We start from the raw sequence: 21,223 nt of genomic DNA, 5'->3' as shown, positions 1-21,223 counted from the left end.
AAATTCTACATGGCAAAAATTGAACTGGCTTCAAATTCTCCCAAGGAACTATTTAAAGTAGTCCAATCGCTCTCCATGACAAATATTCTCTCTCTTGCTATCCTGCCCCCAACAAATCAGAATTTCTGCAACAGTTTAGCTGATTACTTCAGAAATAAAGTAGAAACAGTTTACAAAGAATCTGACTCTACTCACTCCATTGTAGATACTAGCCAAACATTCTCTAACAGCAGCACTAGAACAGTTCGCTTTGATCTTTTACCACAACTGAGCGTTGATCCAACGGTCAAGCTCACTCAAGTAAAATCCAGAGCACCATCTGACCCCTGCCCACTGAAGGCTCTGCAGGCAGTTGGCAACAGTACTTAGCCTGAGACTAGCAGATGATTTTCCACAGAATCTGTTTTTGACTGGTAAGCGATATTTGGGACTGTCACAGGTCCTTCTAGCCATCCACAGTCTTCTGTAGTATACAAAGTTACTTTCAACTTTTTGATTAATGCTTGGCCCAATTAGCTCAGTGGTTTTCATATTACTTTTTATGCTTTTTATTCATGATGTATGGCTCTTCGTTCATAATTTATGTCTCTTTCTGAGATGTGCAATCTCTCATGACCTTCAAAATCAAACTATGTTTAATTGGTTCTATGGTGATTATACGTTTCTTTCCCTTCTCCATTTCGTTTTATGCTATTCCTGATGCAATACCAGATCAGATGCGCCCTGTCTATTTCGCCTAGTTTGTGTGACACAACCATTTGCTTCCCTTCTATCTTGCTTTGTATGTTACCCCTTGGGAGAACAACTTGTAATAATGTTCTGCTCAATTCACTAGTTCTGTACTTATATTTTATAAATGACAAACATACCTATTGGGCATTATATAACAGTACTACATAACTTAATTTTATGCGAAGTAATGATTCGGCTATTGGGTGTTGACATTAATTTGTTTTGAGGACAGTAAGTAAAAAAAAAAAAAAAAATTACTGATGTATGTCTGAAATATGACAGTAGATTTTGAACTGACTGTTATTTTTTGGGTGAAATTGAAATTATGTCATTACTGCATACTTTCCTCAGTACAGATTTATTACTTTGGTCATCTACATATCTTCTTGGAAACCAAAAAATTGATACATCTTTCTGAATATTGGGATGGCTATGGTATGACCCTGTTTGTATGGGATTCAGGCCTGTCTACTTCTATTCGCAGTATTGCATGAGCGCGCAGTAACTGACTTAGGGCACGAGGTTCTCTCTCCTGCTCTTTTAGATATGACTTGCTTCTCCATTTAGGCACTGGGGATTTCTGGTTGTAGTAATCCTCAATATTATTCATTTTTTCTTATGTTTCATTAACTTGTTACTTCAGCATCTGTCTACAAATACCTCAACGTACCCAGCATTTTCTCATTATCATTAAATGATTAACATATGGATATAGATTCACTTTTTCTTCTTTTTGTTTCAAGTACTTTCGCATGTGGTTTCCTTTCCTTTTCTCACCACATCCGATAAAGGACATTTTTGAATAATTATGCTCCTTTTTTTGCACTTTGGGTGAGAGTGAGATTGGGTAGTCTTTTTTTTTTTTTTGTTGCTAACTTACTTTTATATTTCCACAGCCTTGAGGATGCCCCCGTATATACACCCTAGGGGACAAAACACGTGTCAGCCGTTGCTTTTCAAGTGTGTTATAATAAATATTCACTGGATTCATTGACTCGACTCAGCACTTTAATCAAAAACATTTCAATAGTGTGAAGATTTAAACGTACATATTGGATTTATGGTGGACCTACCAATCTCTTTCTTGCAGTCTAAAGGATTTTCATTGAGGTAAATTGGTCCAAACCTCATTTGGTAGCCCACAACTGGATGAAAAGGGCATTTCATTAGAACAGACGGCTGAACCATTGGAGCAATGTTTTTTGCCAACTGTATTGCGCCAGTCCTGACGACCTTGCTAAACGTGGCTATCATGACCGCCACCTTTCCTGCTATCTAGAATAAGGTCTCAATATTACCATTGTTAAAAAAACCTTCACTGGATCTGAGTGAGGAGAAAAACCTCCACCTCTTCTCAAGACTTCTCTTTCCTGCTAAAATGTTGGAAAAAACATCTTACTGTCAGCCTATCAGATTGCTTAAAAGAAAACAACATTTTGGAGATCATGCGATATGGTTCTAGACCAGGATTCAGTAACAAGACCGCTTTGATTGCTGTCTCAGAAGGGATTAGAGCCACAGAAGATAGTAGTGGCAGAACAGTGGTGATACTTCTTGATCTCCCCACCGCTTTCGACATGGTCAGTCACAGTATTGTTAGACCACCTGTCTGACATCGGCATTTCCCAACCTGCACATAAACTCATCGCTTCTTCTCTATCCATCAGGGAACAGTCAGTAGCCTTTGGGGACTTCTGCTCAAAATCTTTCTCTCTCCTATGCGGGGACCCTCAAGGGTCATCGCTCAGCCCTACACTTCTTAATATTTATGTGGCACCATCGGCAAAACTAATCAATTTTTTATGGTTTTGCTAGGTTAGCCTATGCTGATGAAGTGGGCGACAGGTTTAATAAATGCATGGTGGCAATAGCCAGTTGGAGGACCACTGTCTGAAACTAAATACAGGAAGAAAACGGATGTTCTGAACTTTGGAAAATAACCCACCTTCTGGAGCCACTCATTGTGGCCTCGAGGGTTGGGATCTGCTCCAATACTGGTATCCAAGGTAAGAATCCTTGGGGTAATCTTTGATGCTGACTTATCCTTAAAGAAGTATGCAAACAAGCTCACTTAATCCTGTTGTTTTCAGCTGAAGACACTACAGAAGGTGCTACCTTTTATTCCTTTTTTACATAAAAAAATCAGTATTTATCACTTTGGTCATGTCAAAGATTGACTATTGTAATGCTTTACATATGGGCATATGACAAGTGGTACATAAAAAGATACAGACACTGCAGAATGCAACTGCACGCCTCTTATAGAAGTTAATAAGTATATGTCAGTAGCAGAGGTTCTAAAAGATCTACACTAGCTCCCTGTATAGAAGCGTGTGGCGTTCAAGGTACTTAGCCTAGCCCACAAGGCACTGTATAACATTAAACCCAACTACCTGCCAAGGAAAATGAGGTAGTACTGACCAAGCCGAAATCTGAGATCCACAGCATCCATTTTCATGCGGACAACTAGGATAAATAAAGCCTCATGGGGGTGGACGTGGGGTTGTCTACATGCCACTTATGGACTAAACTGACATTTCATCTTATAAATCAACCACATTTTCACAACTTCTGCAAACTGTAGAAAACCTGGCTGTTTACATACCCCCTCTAATGACCGTACCTTCAATGTAGGAGTGCTCTTAGTATGCCTAGGTCTGAAGCGCCAAACACCCCCGGGTGTTTGCGCACTTTAGAAATTCATTCATTCTTCAATGACAAGTAATGGCTTTGATACTCCTAAAGGTCCCTCAACAAAGTAGAGGATTTCTCCTTCTTATGGTGTATGCTTTGTTTTTCCGTGGGAAGATGTTTTTGGAGATCATTTCTGGTCAGGAGACTTACTTGCAAGCAAAAGAAAATGCTTTTGCATATACCTGTGGGCCTTGGGCAATAATAACATGTCCTCCAATGGCTTTCAGCTGACCGTAGTATCTTCTTACAAGGCCTAACACCACATGCAAATGTCATACGAGCCCAACAAGAACATTGTTTTGTTTCATATAAGGACATATTCAAACCCTGACATTTGGAGAAGATAACTGACCTTGTTATTGCCAAAGTGCTGAGGAATTTCGTCAGTAAAGCATTAAGAGTGCTCCTGCCCTCGTTTGATGAGGTGAAGAAAGACAGGGAACAAGCACCACACGATGGTTGGCTCCTGATATACTACGATTTCATCACATCTATAATGCTTAGTCACAGCTAAAGCTGCATGGGACTACCCTGCAGCACTGGAGGGCTTTTGCTGGAAAATAGTTCAAAGACCAGTTTGGCACCTGCAGCAATATTCATAAGGTAAAGAATCTGCAGGAAGATGTAGCCATCACAATACCTCTTTTTCAGATTTAGTTTCTCAAGTCAAGATGGTTACAAAAAAAAAAAAAAACACAGCATTTGTGTGGTAAGACTAACAAGAGAATCACAGCGGTTACTTGAAATATATTTTTGGGGGCGTGGCCAAGACGGGAATGGAGTAGGATGTGCAGCATCGTGGCTCCTAACTCCTGTGGTCTAACATGCCACTTTCTCGCCCCAGAACCTACCCTATATGCCTGCCTACTACACTCCACTGTAGTTGGTGTTGTCAGAGCACAGCCCACTCGAACTGAGAACCGCCGTGGCAGCCCCAATCGCTTCAGTGCCATACTGCCAACTTAAGTGACCTGCCTGGGACTGAGTCCTGCTACGCATCAGGCCCCATCCTAGATCATAGAGGGTGCTTGCAGTGTGGAATACTGTCAGAGCGACACTTCCCCCCACGCTGTGAGTGCAAAGACAGAGGAGGGGGAGACATCCTCACTTGCCTTGCCTCCTGCGCCCTGTAATCACCACCCAGGGCCCGAAGGACTACCCCTTTCAAGCTGATACAGCAAAGACAGGCCTCTGCACACTGGTAAGCCTCCTGGGACTCTGTGAAGCAATCTCTAGCCTGCCACTTTGGGGATAACCAAAAACACTCCTGGGCTGCGCATCATCTCTCTTCAGCCCCTGACTCCACAACTGAAGGCTCTTGCAGCCTACACGACCACTGGGGACACCTGACCGCTTAATGCAACATTTTTAGGGGTTCCCTCGGCTGCGAACTCACTGGATGTATGAACAGCCAGGAGGAGAGCTGCCACCAGGAGACCATAGGTTAAGTGAAAGCTGCTTCCATTGTTACGGCAATATTTAGCACCTTACAGCCTCGATAGCATATGCACTTTAGAAGCTTTTTTGAAAACCCTGCTTTATGTTGTTTTATAACTGTTTGTGCGTCTTAAAATTTGTTTGTACTAGCAGCTGGGGGGGGGGGGTTGTGGAACAAATCAGAAAGTTACTCAGTGTCTGTGGGGAAACCAATCAGAACACTTTCTTGCAATTGTGTGGTCGGAGCTACTAGAGCTCTCGGCCACAAATGACCGAAGCAGCACGGACAGGCAGCTGAAACAAGCCAGGTGAAAGCTTCTGATATTGCCACTCCTAACTTTTGCACCCAACAGCCTTTATAGCATATGCACTTTAGTACCTTTTTTTTAAACCCCTGCTACATACTTTGTTAAAACTGTTTGTGTGTTCTAAAATTAACTCGTACTAGCTCCTGGGAGGAACCAATTAGAAAGCTACTTAGTGTCTAGGAGAAACCAATCAGGATAGTGTCTTGTGACTGTTTGAGCAGAGATACTAGAGCTCTCGGCCACATATGACTCAAGCAGCATGGACGCGGGCAGAGGCCGTGCCGCTGGCACACAGAAAGTGCGCCAAAGGCAAGTCCATTTGTGTCCGTCCACTCTCGGCCAGGGGCCAGTCACTATGCCCAAACTTTTACTTATTACCCTAATGAAATTAAAAACCTCCACTCAACAAGCTTCTAATTAGACACCCTACTTATGCAAAAAGTATGTAAATTAGGACTCTTAAACATCAACACTGCAGGACTCAAGCTCACTGAAATTAAAAAACTGTTGCCCCCTAACATAACCACCAAATCCAGTTTCATTATACACAGCCCCAAAACTGATCAGTTAATGATCATTTACTTAAACACTCGCTCCTTGGTAAAACACCAAACAGAGATCTTTAACCTGCTAGACACTGATTCACCAGACATTCTACTACTGACTGAAACATGGCTCACTGAAGAGTCCTCACCTGACGTTTTCGTCACCCTGTCTGACAACTACTATATCCTGCAAACTAATTGGCCAGCGAGTAAAACATGAGGTGGCGCAGCCGCAGTGATAAAGAAACACATCAAATTCACCAAACTGACCTCATTAAACAATACTGGCGACGGCGGTAGATAGCCTTACTATCAAGATGGAAACTTTTAATTCCCCCTCTTCGGCTTCCTCGCCTACAGACCACCAGATTATATACAGCAGTTCCTGCAGCTATTTTATGAGCTAATCTTCCCCTTCTGCATCAATCATGCAAAAACTTTATTGGTTGGCGACTTCTATTACTGGGCTAACAACAAGGGAGGATAAATAGGCACAGATCTCTATGACCACCTCACTAGCTTAAATCCTGTACAACATGTTCTATCTCCTGCCCATATCAAAGGCTGCATTTTTTATCAAGTCTGGACCACTCATTTATCCCTGTCTAGCCTCACAGTTTCCCCATGCTTGTGGTCCAACCACTATTTAATCAAATTTCTGTTAATCTAATCGAATTGTCCCTGCAAAACCACCACCTTGCCTGACAGCCCTTGCCAGGAACTGGTTACTCACTGATCTGAGTCTCTTTTGTCACTTTCTGGCCACAACCCTGTCTGAGCCAAAGGACAACAATGACCTACACAAAAAAGCGATATCTGACTGGCTAACGTCAGTCAGTGAAATACATGCCACTTCACTCATGACATAGGCTGGACGCCACAATGCTGCTGAATAGTTTACAGATAACCTAAAATCAGCCAAACTGGAGCTATGCAAAGGAAATCTATGTAAAATACCACAAAGAATACAAAACACATATCTTACAAGCCAAATCAGCCTACTTTACAAATAACATTCTCTCGTCCTCAAATAAATCTAATAACATTTTTGGAATTGTCTCTGAACTATCAAACCCAGTCAGTCACATTATCCATCACTCCATCTCAGTCCCTCTGATATACACTTAACAATTTTTTCATTGATAAAATATAGATCATTAAATAAAGAATACCCAAAAGCATTCTAGAAAGCAAGATTATTCAGGAAGATATGAACCCCATCACCCTTTCCTCATTTCCGATCATCAGCAAGGTTTGCCTTGAAGACCTGCTCATTAAAGTAAAATCAGATTCCCCAAAGGTCACTTGCGCAACAAAAATGTAAAAAACTGTATTCTCTAATTTTCTAGACCCTGACCTCTCACTTCTTAATAATTTTTTTAGCTCAAGGACGGTACCTTGCATATTCAAGGAGGCCATTGTGGTAACCCTTCAGAAGAAAATTGACAAATTAACAGTGAAAAACGATCAACCCATATGCCTATTGCCATTTTTGGCTAAGATCTTAGAAGCCTATGTGGTATGAAACCTCTGCACCTTCTTAGAAGAGACCAAATTCTTGGACCCATGTCAGGCAGGTTTTTGGCCAGCCCACTCTACAGAAGCAGTCATCCACTCAGTAACAGAGGTTTGCGTGAAAGTGCGATAAATTAGTCACTCTGGTACTGGTACCCCTGACCTGTCTGTGGCCTTCATCATGGTGGATCACAATCTCCTAGTGTACTGTGTTGAGGTTGTGGGACTTCAGGGTTCAGCACTTAATTTGATCATATCCTTTCTTAAAAAATAAATAAACACCCCCAGTCAGTCAGCCTAACCCCATACAACTCACCTAAGGCCCACCTCAACTGTGGAGTCCCACAGGGCTTGTCCCTCTCACCACATATTTTCAACCTTTACATCCACCCACTAGTTCACTCTCTTATAAATAGGAAATGTACAATCTATAACTATGCGGATGACATGCAACTACATCTTGGGATCGACAATTCCCAAGAATCTAAAGAGAACTTTCAAACCACAATGCTTTTCTTCTGTGATTGAATGAACAGCAACCATCTGAAACTGAATTCATATAAAACTGAAATGTGTCATTACTAAAGAACGAGTTACTTACCTTCGGTAACGACTTTTCTGGTGGATACATTAGCTACCTGTGGATTCCTCACCTAATGAATACTCCCATGGCGCCAGCATTCGACGGAAATCTTCTTCCTAGTCTCTGCACGTCGACGAGGACGTCACTCTAGCCCACGCGACGCCGTCTGATGTCATACAGGCAATAAGAGGTCCTCGACGACGTGCAGACGTCAGTACCAACATTTTTTACGTGCATGAGAACAACAACCCAATGCAAAGAAAGAGCAAGGCAACATCCCATAACATTGTAAAATACACAACATTGCAATAAAATGGTTGTAGATTTAATATAACTCTCTTTTTTTTTATTTTATTTTTTAAAACCAACAAATATATGTAAATCATGTATATACACAAAAATATATACATATATATATATATACATATAAATATATACAAGTATCCATATATACATCATCTATTGCAATCCTGAAGACCAAGAGGAGAGCACTCAAGGATTACTTGGTAAGACCAGAAAGGCAACGGGGAGGTGGGTGGGACCGTGAGGAATCCACAGGTAGCTAATGTATCCACCAGAAAAGTCGTTACCGAAGGTAAGTAACTCGTTCTTCTGATGGATACAACTACCTTGGATTCCTCACCTAATGAATAGAGTCCCAAAGCAGTACCACTCCCGGTGGTGGGTGCCGAAATGGTCAAACCAAGAAATCCTGCAGCACTGACCGTGCAAAATGGCCGTCCCTTCTGACCTCAGAGTCCAAACAGTAATGTTTCGCAAAAGTGTGAAGGAACGACCAAGTTGCGGCCTTGCAGATGTCGACCACAGGAACACCTCTGGCCAAGGCGGAAGTGGCCGACTTAGCTCTGGTGGAATGAGCTCTAATGCCATCAGGAGGATCCTTCTTTGCCAAAGAGTAACAGATTTTAATGCAAAGAACAACCCACCTGGAGAGTGTTCTCTTGTGGACTGGCTTTCCTCTCCTCTTGCCCACGTATCCGATGAACAGCTGATCCTCCAGCCTGAAATTGTTCGTTCTATCAATGAAGAAGCTTAACGCCCTCTTTGGGTCCAAGCGATGTAGTCTCTCTTCCTCCTTTGAAGGATGAGGCGGAGGATAGAACGTGGACAAAGTAATTGTCTGGGCCAAATGGAAGGTTGAAACAACCTTCGGGAGGAAAGCAACCTTGGTCCTCAACACCACCTTATCCCCATAAAAGGTTGTATAAGGGGGTTTTACCGATAAAGCCTGCAACTCACTCACTCTCCTTGCAGATGTTATAGCCACCAGGAAGACTGTTTTAATAACCAAATACCTTAAGGGGCAAGAATGCATAGGCTCAAAAGGGGACCCCATAAGGAAAGTGAGGACCAAGGACAAATCCCATTGAGGCATAACGAATGGTTTTGGAGGATATTTATTTAGAAGACCTTTCAAGAATCTGAGAACAATAGGGGATTTAAATAACGATGGTTGGTCTGGAAGACAAATGAAGGCTTACAAAGCCGACAAATAACCCTTAATGGTAGCCACTGCACAACCCTTCTGCGCTAGAGACAGAGCAAAAGACAAGACGTCCGACAGATGAGCATGTAAGGGATCAATCTGTCTCTCCCCACACCACGTAACAAATTTAGACCACCTATTAGCGTAGATAGATTTAGTGGAGTGTCGCCTGGCCGCTAAGATAACATCCACTACATCAGGCGGGAGAGAGAAGGAACTCAGGTTGCCCCGTTCAATCTCCAGGCATGTAGGTGTAGACTCTGGAGGTTGGGGTGTAAAACCTGCCCCTGCGACTGCGAGAGGAGGTCTGCCCTGAGAGGGAGACGGAGCGGAGGGCACAGCGAGAGTTGGAGAAGGTCGGAGTACCACACCCTCCTTGGCCAATCCGGAGCTATTAAGATGACTTGGGCCCGGTCTTGGCGAATCTTCCTCAACACTCGAGGAATCAAGGGTATGGGGGGAAACGCGTAAAGCAACTGGTCGCACCAGGTTATCAGAAACGCGTCCCCCAATGCTCCCTGCACCGGATACTGGAGGCTGCAGAATAACGGACAATGCGCGTTCTCCCGAGTGGCAAACAGATCTATCTGAGGAAACCCACACATCTGGAAGATTAAACGAACTTGATCTGGATGGAGACGCCACTCGTGGTCGGCCGAGAATTGGCGACTGAGACTGTCCGCACGTACATTCAAGACCCCGGCCAAATGATTTGCTACCAAGCAAATCTGATGGTCCTTTGCCCAGGACCATAGTCGAAGAGCTTCTCTGCAGAGAAGGTACGACCCTACTCCTCCCTGTTTGTTTATGTACCACATCGTGGTAGTATTGTCCGTCAGGACCTGTACCGACTGACCACAAAGGGATGGGAGGAAGGCCTTGAGAGCCAGACGTACAGCCGTAACTCTAACAGATTGATATGAAACATCTGTTCCTCTGGAGACCAAAGTCCTTTGATCTCCAGATCCCCCAGATGAGCTCCCCACCCTAGAGTGGAAGCATCCGTTATGACCGTGGCCACTGGTGGCGACTGCGCGAACGGCTTTCCTTGTGAAAGATTGTTGCTCGCAATCCACCACTTCAAGTCCACAGCAGCATCTCTGGAGATCTTGACCGCACCTTCTAGATCTCCCTTGTGTTGAGACCACTGCCTTCGGAGGCACCACTGAAGAGCCCTCATGTGCCAGCGAGCATGCGTGACCAACAGTATGCAGGAGGCAAACAGACCAAGCAAACGAAGGACCTTGAGGACTGGAACTACCGCTCCATTTCGAAACATTGGAACCAATTCCTGAATATCTTGAACCCGCTGAGGCGGAGGAAAGGCTCGATTCAATGTTGTATCCAGTACTGCCCCTATGAACAGGAGGCGCTGAGAGGGCTCCAGGTGAGATTTGGGCACGTTCACCGAAAAGCCCAGGTCGAACAACAACTGGGTTGTTGACTGCAGATGATACGACACAAGCTCCGGGGACTTGGCTTTGATCAACCAGTCGTCCAAGTAAGGGAATACTGCTATCCCCTTCCTTCTGAGCTCTGCCGCAACCACTGACATCACCTTCGTGAAGACTCGAGGTGCTGAAGTAAGACCAAACGGGAGGACCGCAAACTGATAGTGCTGCGACCCTACCACAAACCGGAGATACTTCCTGTGCGACTTGAGTATCGGGATATGAAAATAAGCATCCTGCAAGTCGACAGACACCATCCAATCTTCTTTGTTCAACGCCAAAAGCACCTGTGCTAGGGTCAGCATCTTGAACTTTTCCTGATTGAGGAACCAATTCAAGATCCTCAGATCCAGGATCGGTCTCAACCGACCATCTTTCTTGGGAATCAGGAAGTACCTTGAGTAACAACCTTGACCCCTTTCCTGCTCTGGAACCAACTCCACCGCGCCCTTTGAAAGGAGGACTTGAACCTCCTGTTCTAGCAACAGGAGGTGTTCTTCTGAACAATAAGATGGGCGGGGCGGGAGGGGGGGCGGGAACTCCCGAAAGGGAAGGGTGTAGCCTTTCTCCACAATACTGATAACCCAAGTGTCCGTTGTAATAGTCTCCCACTTGTGGAGAAAATGCCGTAATCTTCCCCCTACAGGAGAGGACTGAGTGGGAAATGGTGGAAACCTAAGGCTGCTTTCCCTGCTGCACCCCTCCAGAGGACGAGGAAGAGGCAGAGTGCTGTTGAGAGGCTCCTCTGGTGCGAACCCTACCTCTTCCTCTAAATGATCTATAGGGGTGAGAAGAGGCAGGTTGCTGGAACCTCCCCCGAAAGGAAGAGGAGGAAGAGCCACACCCAAATCCACGAAACCTCCTGAAAAACCTGGAAGAGGCAGAGGAAGAAGGAGCTTGCAGCCCTAACGATTTGGCTGTGGCCCTGCTCTCCTTAAATCGCTCCAAGGCCGAATCTGCCTTTGCTCCAAACAGTTTGTCCCCATCAAACGGGAGGTCTAATAGGGTCGACTGTACATCCGCAGAAAACCCTGAATTACGGAGCCAGGCCTGTCTCCCTGCCACCACAGCCGTGCCCATCGCCCTAGCCACCGAGTCGGTCGTGTCCAGCCCAGACTGGATAATCTGGGTTGCGGCAGCCTGGGCGTCTGAGACAACATCCAAGAGTCCCTGGGGAAGCTCCGTAAAAGAAGATGAAATATCATCCATAAGAGCATGGATATATCTCCCCAGAATGCAAGTTGCGTTGGTGGCCTTCAACGCCAAACTGCAAGAAGAAAATATTTTCTTGGATTGCGCATCCAGTTTTTTGGAGTCCCTGTCTCCTGGTACCGTCGGGAAAGATCCAGGCGCTGATTTTGATGAACAGGAGGCTTGCACCACCAAGCTCTCCGGCGTAGGGTGTCTTGAAAGAAAGCCAGGGTCAGATGGTGCAGCCCGATATCTCCTGGCCACAGCCCTATGAACTGCCGAGGAAGATACAGGCTTCTTCCACACCTCCAACACCGGATCAAGCAAAGCCTCATTAAACGGCAAGAGAGGCTCCGCTGCAGCAGAGGCCGGATGCAGCACCTCCATCAACAAATTCTGCTTCGCCTCTGCCACCGGCAAAGGCAGGTCCAGAAAGTTAGCCGCCTTCCTCACCACCGCGTGAAAGGTAGCAGCCTCCTCCGTATACTCCCCTGGAGATGAAAGGTCCCACTCAGGGGAAGTATCCAGCCCACTGGCCGTATCCAGACCATGCAGTCCATCACCAGAGTCCTCAACCTCTCCTTCCTCCAGGACTCGCTGGTACTCCTGCTCTTCCAACAGACGGAGAACACGCCTCCTTGAATGTAGTCTCTGCTCAATACGCGGAGTCGACATGGCCTCCGCCGAAGTCAAAGATCTGCACCGATCTCCAGAAGCATCCGACGCCGCATCCGGCGCCACAGGCAGCTTCGGCGCCGATGAAGGAGCAGGACAAAGAGATCTTGGAGCCGATGGACCCACCGGAGTCACAGGACGAAATCCAGACGTCGACGGGATGGAAACCTCCGGAGCCAATCCCTCTGAAGCCACCGGAGCGGCCACCGGTGCCGAGCCCACATTCCCAAAAGGGAGAAAGGGCATAAAGGGTGCCGGCCGAAGAGGCGCAGGATCACCCAATGAAAAGGCCAAAGGCCCCGAAGGACCAGCCGGAGCACCTCCTGGAGCCATCTGCTGAAAGATGGTATACATCGCATTCAGAAATGCGGTACTATCGGCTCCAGGGGCTGGAAAAGCCGGATACTGAGGTGCCTGGATCGAAGGCGACCCCAACTCCGGCCTCGACTTCCGCGACGCCGGAGACATCACAAGAGGCTGCATCACCTCAACCACAGACGCTTGTCCAGGCGAAGTCTGTGACGCCGGAGAGGGCAACGGCGTCGATGGATGCGGCGTGACCGTTGGACTGACCTCCCAAGTCCTCCGATGCCGAGCCGAAGGCGACCTCGAACGAGTCTCCTTGCTTGAATGACGCCGTGAATCTCGATGACGCCGATGAGACTTTGGCGAGGAAGACTTTTTGTGATGTTTTTCCTTTCTCTTCGACTTCGCCAGGAATAATTTAGCCTCACGTTCCTTGAGGGCCTCCGGATTCATGTGCTGACATGAATCGCAAGTCACGTCGTCGTGGTCGGAGCTCAAACACCAGAGACAGTCGGAGTGAGGATCTGTAACGGACATCTTGCCCCCACACTCTCGACAGGGCTTGAAACCCGACTTTCTCTGAGACATTGTTACCGCAGAGAAGAACTACGCAGCAGAAAACACACTGTAACCACTAAAAGTAACAGTAGCTCCCTCGAAGATAACCGTTTCGAATGCACGGAAAAAAGGGAACTGACGTCTGCACGTCGTCGAGGACCTCTTATTGCCTGTATGACGTCAGACGGCGTCGCGTGGACTAGAGTGACGTCCTTGTCGACGTGCAGAGACTAGGAAGAAGATTTCCGTCGAATGCTGGTGCCATGGGAGTATACATTAGGTGAGGAATCCACAGGTAGTTGTATCCATCAGAAAGTAAGATTTATTACTGGCCATCTTAATTCTCCCCCCCCCTTTCCCCCCCGAGATGGGAGCCCCCCCCTACTCCAAAAAAATCAGTAAAGAGCCCTGGGGTGATTACTGATGCAGACCTATATATGAAGCCACAAATCAGAGCAATAGCCGCCTCATCCTTTTTAATGCTCCTTAGAATCAGGAAAAATTGCAAAATTCCTGACCCTAGAAGCACTTATCCAAGCTGTCATTGCACTTGTGATTTCTAGTATAGATTATTTCAAATTCCTATATGCGGGCTTTCCTAAATGCCTTATCAATTGGCTCAAAATCACCCAGAACCAGGCAGCCAGATTAATTTATCGACAGTCTGAACAATGCCACATCCCCCCTCGAACGAAAGAACTCCACTGGCTGCCGGTGGAACAAAGAACAATATTAAAAACCGGCTGCACAATCTTTAAAACACTTAATAACAGTCTGGCATTTATTACTTCCCGAATTTAGAAGTACACCCCCAAACGCACATTATGCTCCACACATATGAACTATCTGCTGGTACCTAAATTCAAAAAGAGGAGGACGGGAGGCATCAGATATTCTGTCATCGCACCCAACATCGGAATTCTTTCCCCCCAGAGATCAGATCAGCCACATGTTACAAAAAATTCAGGAAACTGTTAAAACCTGGTTATTCAGTTAAGCATACAATTAAATCTTCGCCAACAGTACTTTCACCTCACCGCTCCACTTCAGCACCAAGAAACTGACCAGTGTATGTGCGCTTTATAAATTTCATTAACATAACATAACAGACTTTTCCTCCATACCTTAGGTGAGTGCCTTATCTTGAGGGTAGGAAGCACTGGTGGCCCAGAGACCGACTTCAAGGTGCTCTCCTAGACATCCACTGTGCCTTGGGCCAGCATGGGCATGCACGGTGCACGTTGCCAACTGCTCTGCCCTGGGCCTTTGCTATCACTGGACTCTTGCCATGCTAGGGATTGCTCACTGGTCCTTACCTGTACTGCTTGCCTCGCCCAAGCAGAGACTATATTTGAGACTGCGAAACTCCTATCCCAACCCCTTGCAAGGGGAGTGATGACTTGGGTTTAACCCTACAAATGGTGCCTCCTTGACTTCATATATCTAAACGTCAGGCCAGTCCCCCTGGATCCAGGCATCTCCAATTACAAATTGGGCACCCCCTTGTCCTCTCCAGTGCTCAGGAACTGTACAAGTGGTAGGGTGGGAGGGCCTCCACCTCACCACACCTCTGCACCAGCACAGATACACTATACGGTGCTCCAAGTCGGCTAAGGAGACCTCTGTTTTGTCGCTTTGAGACAAAGTCTCAACATCAGACATGGCCTGGAAAGAATTCATTCCACTACCAGTGGCTGCGGGGTCCTTGTCAGTACCCATCACTCAGGACTACATGGATCAAATCTTGAAAGACGCCCGCTCTGAAATAGGCTCCCTCAAAACTGACTTCAAGTCCTGCCTGCAAGACATGTGGCGGGACATATGTGAAATATGGGAGAGCATGGATGACCTGCAGCGCACGGCAGACTCGCGGGCACAGGATCAGGAAGTGCTTTGGTGTAGAGCAGAGGTCTTCAAACTTTTTGATGCGGGACACCCTCTCAAAATGTTTTAGGTTTAAGGATCCCCTCTGACAAAAATTTCCAGAACCTGGTACACCTCATCGCTGACAATCATAAATGTCTCCAATTCCCACAGCAAATCATTTTTAGGGTGCGGAAATAATATTAAACAGTGTTTAGCAACCCAAAGGTCAGTAGTGTGGGGGCGTGGTCAAGGGTGTGGCTAAAAACTAAGGTCTGAATATATGAGGAATTGGTGTAGGGCAGTGCCACAAGTCTTCTTGCTACACTGCCCCACGGCAACAAAAAAGGGCAGGAATGGACAATATTTATGATATACAGTGCATTACTGTCCTTTTCCCCTGCGATAGTGCACAAATTGCTGCCTAATGCCAACGTAGGCAGAATTGTTTTTGTGCAGGAAGGGGTACCGTCCTGCACAAAAACAATCCAGAGAGGCATTGCACCTCTTTCTATATGTGCGTCAGATAGCAACACACATGGAAAGAGGAAAAAACAAGGAGAAATTAAACATTTTTTCCTAATTATGCCTGCTCAGGGGAGGTGTAAGTTTTGGTACTGCTCCAGTTTACGTGATTTTGTCAATCTGGGGCAGTGTCAAAATCCAACTTACGCTGCTTTGCCTTACTGCATATCTATGAGGCTATTCAAAGCCACGCAGGGTGGCTCTGCGTCGCCTCATAGGTATGATTGAGAGGCTTGTGCTGCCGGAGCGTCAAATTAGTGATGCTCCAGGGGGTGCAAGCCTCCCATAAATAGGCACCAAAATATTCTGTAAGTTGTTTTGTAAGTCTTTCACCGTCTGGTAGCTACATAAAAAATAACAGCCAGCTTAAATGAAAAATAAATAAAAAGAAGTTGTTACTCATTGGGAAATGCACTGTAGTGCATTATGTAACCTCTATTAGTTACAGCACTGAAGAGGTCTGTGTGTAACTGGAGAGCAACAGAATGAAATCTTGGTTGATGTAGTTGAGAATAGTCACTTGTGTATTTTTAGTGCCATGAGGTCACAGCCTGTGACAGAAAGCACTGTGAATACGTAAGGCCTTATTTTATATTTACATTACACACAGTATGATAGGCCACTACAAAAAGGTTTAACATAAAAGGGTGCTTCCAAAATGTAGATTTAAGTAATATCAGAGCATATGTAATGCCATGTTTAATAGCTGTCCCTTCAACTCCTCCAGGTGAAGTAAGTGCTATGTTAAAAAAATTACAATTACAATCACACACTTCACAGTACAGTTGTTAACTCTGCACTACCACTATAAAGAATAAATGTTTTTCATAATAAAGCTTTGAGTGACTCGATCATTTAAAGCCAAGAACCGTCTCCCAAGCATCCTTTACATTTGCAGAGCAACTGGTAGCTCACATTTGCATTTCATTCAGAAAGCAGGCACCCTGGCATGAAAAGGTTTTAGCTGTCTGTGTGGCTTTATTTCACAGCACAGGAGAATCAGTAAATCAAAGTTCATCTGAGGCATTTTAATTATGGGATGAAGTGAGGCTGGGGGAATGCGCAACCCCCTGCCCATGTCTCCGCAACCCCCAGATTGAAGACCTCTGGCGTAGAGTGACCACACTTGAGGAGCAAAATGTAGAGCTACACACCAAACAACAGGATTTAGAAAATCAGAGCCACGGAAACAATATTCGTATCCAAGGAGTTCCTAGAGGTGTGGAAGGCGAAGACATCATGACCTTCACAGCCGAGCTTCTGCAGGCGATACAAGGTAACCCAGAGGCCCCTCCATCGGCTCTGTACAGCGCACATCGGGTATCAACGTGTCAGGGTGCTCCAATACTCTCCCAGATATCCTCTCTTCACTGAAAAACAGGCCATCTTGCATGCCTCCAGGGTAAAAGCAGATTTGGTTTTCTGTGGCCACACTAACCAGCTCTTTCAGGAACTCTCCCCTACCACTTTACGCAAGAGAAGCTACTTCAAGCTGATCACTACCAGGCTCAGAGACTTGAACATTTGCTACCAATGGGGACACCCCTCTGCGCTTATGTTCCCATGCACAGGAAAATATTGTTCCTTACTCTCTTTGGTAGAAGGTAAAAAGCTAATGGACATTCCAGAGACTCATTCTGCAGAGGTGCGTCCCCCACCGGGAAGGAAGGCACCGAATATGGGTAACAACATAAGCCAGACAACATGACAGGCCTGTGGAAGAGACTGTGCTACAAGAGCCTAAACAAGATACCCTATAAGACTTATTTACGCACCTGTGACTTAAACCCTTTCGACGAAAAGCATGCAGAACTCTTAAAATCATTCATCACACTGGCAGAGCTACACTGGGCTCTGCGAGAGCTTCCATTCAGGAAAACGTCTGGCCGGGATGAGCTCCCCCTCACCTTCTACAAAGCATTCCTCCCTGTTCTTCAGGAACGCTTGCTGGCATTATTTAACTCTTTTACACTAGACACAGAACTCACCCCAACCAAGGCCCCTGCTGAGATCGCCCTTATTCCCAAACTGGGCAAAGGCATCACCTTATGCTCTTCATATCGTCCCATAGCTCTTCTAAACAAGGACGCTAAGATCTTCACAAAGATCTTGGCAGACATGAACAGTATCTCTCCGGCCTCAAAGACCCTGACCATGTGGGTTTCATACGCAACAAGAAGGGTACAGATAAAATTCGAAGGTTTGCGCGCCTGGTAGAGAAATCCCATCCTGACAATATCCCCTTCTGTCTTCTCTCATGGGACGTGGCGAAGGATTATTTGGATCTTCCTTCAGGCGATCCGTTATAAAATTGGCCTTGGTCCGGCCTTGATTAATCGGATCATGGCAGCCTATGCCAATCCGACCGCCACAAAGTCAATGGACAACAAACAAGCCTGAATCACATGCTAGAGGCACCCAGCAGATGTGCCCACTGTCACTTGCTGTTTGTCTTACCAATCGAGCCCCTTACCATCATAATCCGGCGGACGGCTTCCATAGTGGGCATTCCCTCTGGCGGGAGTTCCCACAAAATAAGCCTTTTCGACGACGACCTATTGCTAACTCTTGCCCAACCCGCAACCTTTTTACACATGGTGGTCCAATACCTCTCAAGCCTTTGAGCAGGTCTCAGACTTTCAAATCAACATGTCCAAATCGCACCCCCTCAACCTCACCATACCTAAACAGGACCTTTCCACCCTCTAGCGCTAGCTCCCTTTTTATGGCCTTCTCGAACTATCAGATATTTAGGGCTTAACCTAACCCCTACTTTGACATCCTGGACACAAGCTAACTGACCAGAATACCAAAGGTGTATTTTGAAGGACCTCAGGCAGTGGAAGTTGCTACACATATGGTTAGGCCGCCTTAACATCATCAAAGTGGACATCCTCCCTAGAAACCTATACTCTTTCAATCACTATCTACTCTCATCCCCTCTGACACAATCCCATGCCTACAGCAGGATATACGCACTTTCATTTGGGGAGGTAAACATTCCTAGCTATCCAACTCGGGCCTAGTGCTACCAAGAGACAGAGGAGGGCTAGCCTGCCCTAACCTTCTTGACTATTATTGAGCGGCACATCTTCCTTACATTTCTGAATGGGTAGCTTGTGAAAGCGAAAAACACTGGTTTCACATGGACCAGGTAGTTGCCTGCCGCCCTCTGTGGGACCTAGCCTGGTTCCCTAAGCATGCAAGGCCGAGAAGCACTTATAATGCTACCCCTAAGAGGTCTGTCCTCGAGATCTGGGACAGAATAGCACTCAGAAGGGTCTCACCACCTTTCTTTCCACTAACACACCACTCATTCGGCCCTCGACCCCCATACATTCCCCATCTCAGAGACTGGCGAGTGTCGAACCTAAAGCAATCTTATTGAAGGTAAAACTTTCAAAACTTTCAAGCAATAGAAAGTGGGCTTCAAAGTCCCTGAATCAACATGTCTGCCTGACCTCCACCCTCCTAACTCAGAGAGCCATGCGAGCCTATATCACTTTTGAGAAATTGATCAGAACATACAATGCCAGTAAGGGCTTAATCTCCAGCAGCAACCAAGCACTCCAACGCACTGTACAGCTGCGACTCCACACTTACCAATTGCAACAATAGAACAGCTCTGTATAGGGCATTTCTCAGAAACAATGGGAAACAGTCTGGTGCGTCATCCTACAACATATAGAAGTATTCTACTGCGCCAGACAGCACACAAGATCATGATATGATGGTACTACACACCAACCCATCTCCACACTATCTACCCACTACCGATCCTTTGCTGGCATTGCAGTCCTGTACCGGGGGCCATCTGCCATATTTGGTGGGCCTGCTCTCTCACTACTACTTATTGGAAAGAGGTCCTTGGACACATCAAAAGCACTGTGGGCCTCTAACTACCTACCTCATACACCATGGTTATTCTAGATATCCGGCCACCCGAATTAGAGGCTATGACTCCCGCTAACTGGAAATTTATTAACCATATGGTTGGCGCTGCGAAACATCTTACAGCGGTCCACTGGAAGAAACTCACGGCCCCACCCATCACTCAATGATTTACACGCCTTTGGCAAGTCTATGGAACTTTTGTCTCATAAGTTGACACATACTGATACTAAATTGACCTGCATCTGGCAACCACTGATTGCCTGTGTCACCCACTCCAAATACACTTGTTTCACACAGCCTCAGCTTAAAGCACTTCACCGCTTTGATTAATAGTACCCTATGATGCTAACGTGGGCACTGTGATGTTGACCTCCTGCTCCTATTGCAGCCTCTCCTCACTCTCCAGCCTTGGATTCCCTTCCTCATGCTACCCCAGGACACTCATTCAGGTCAGTCATTGTATAAACCGCACCCCTGACCCACACCAGTTTTATTGTTTGGCTCTATTGCTCTTTTTCTTTCCCATTAGGCATGTTTAACTACTCACAGAATCCCTGTTTAGGACACTGCACGTCCACCGCTTCCTGCGTACCTTTGCTTCTTTGCGCAATATTAGCTAACGTTAACCTATGGTATCAACTGGTAATGTAGAAGTGTATACTCCACTGATGCGCATGTTAAGCATTGTATTGTGTGTTATTTTCCAAAACCTTTAATAAACAGATTTCAAGCAAAAAACGAAATGTATTTTTCATGATACAATGTTTACAAGAAAGGCTGCATTGGGGATGAGTTTCTGAGTTCAAGTATGCAATTATTTTAGGACACATTTGAAGCATCTTGGAGGGCAACAGTTCTTTAGCACAGAGGAACAATGTTCCTCTTAGGACTACACTCAAGACATGCATCAACCCCTGTGCCTGTTTGCCCACTGCAAATCTGGTTGCTGTACAACTCCAGCAACCGGATATGAAAAGAAGTGTCAATGCCTACCCCTTCAGCAACCCTGCTCCCTAGGAACACAATACTGCTTTCACCAACAACCCACCACCTGCCAGAAGCCTCTCCCGAAGTAGCCTCTCAGCTGGAGAACAAGGGACTGACCAGAACTACTTTGGGAGATCTACCCAGAAACCAGCTATCCGTTAATAGAACCCAGATAGTTGCGTTGCTGACTGTAGAAGAGAAAAGGTGCACCAACCTGAGACCAAAAATAAGGCCCATCTCATTGTTGCCAACATGGAGATCAGAGATGAACAGCTTGCTGTGGAGCTATGAATTCTTTCCAGCTCAGCAAGCATAATCTCAGCCCAAGTTTTGTATCATGTGGAGGTGCTACTTCTGCCTCCAGCTTTGTTGGAGCTTACATCATTCCATTGAAATCATTCGTAACGATGGCTGATTCTGGATATATTGCACCTCAGATATGAGGTAGGGTG

General features: G+C 45.9%; 1 protein-coding gene across 9 annotated transcripts in view; it reads right to left on the bottom strand.

Annotated features, from left to right (window-relative positions):
- TANC2 (tetratricopeptide repeat, ankyrin repeat and coiled-coil containing 2) overlaps positions 1 to 21,223 on the bottom strand; it is a 1,999,198-nt gene that overhangs the window by 486,798 nt on the left and 1,491,177 nt on the right. The gene's annotated exons all lie outside the window — the stretch shown is intronic.

This window comes from Pleurodeles waltl, chromosome 6 (assembly GCF_031143425.1).
Source record: "Pleurodeles waltl isolate 20211129_DDA chromosome 6, aPleWal1.hap1.20221129, whole genome shotgun sequence".
Taxonomy (NCBI): domain Eukaryota; kingdom Metazoa; phylum Chordata; class Amphibia; order Caudata; family Salamandridae; genus Pleurodeles; species Pleurodeles waltl.
The sequence above is the reverse complement of the archived record's forward strand: the minus strand, read 5'-3'. Positions and strand labels throughout refer to the sequence as shown.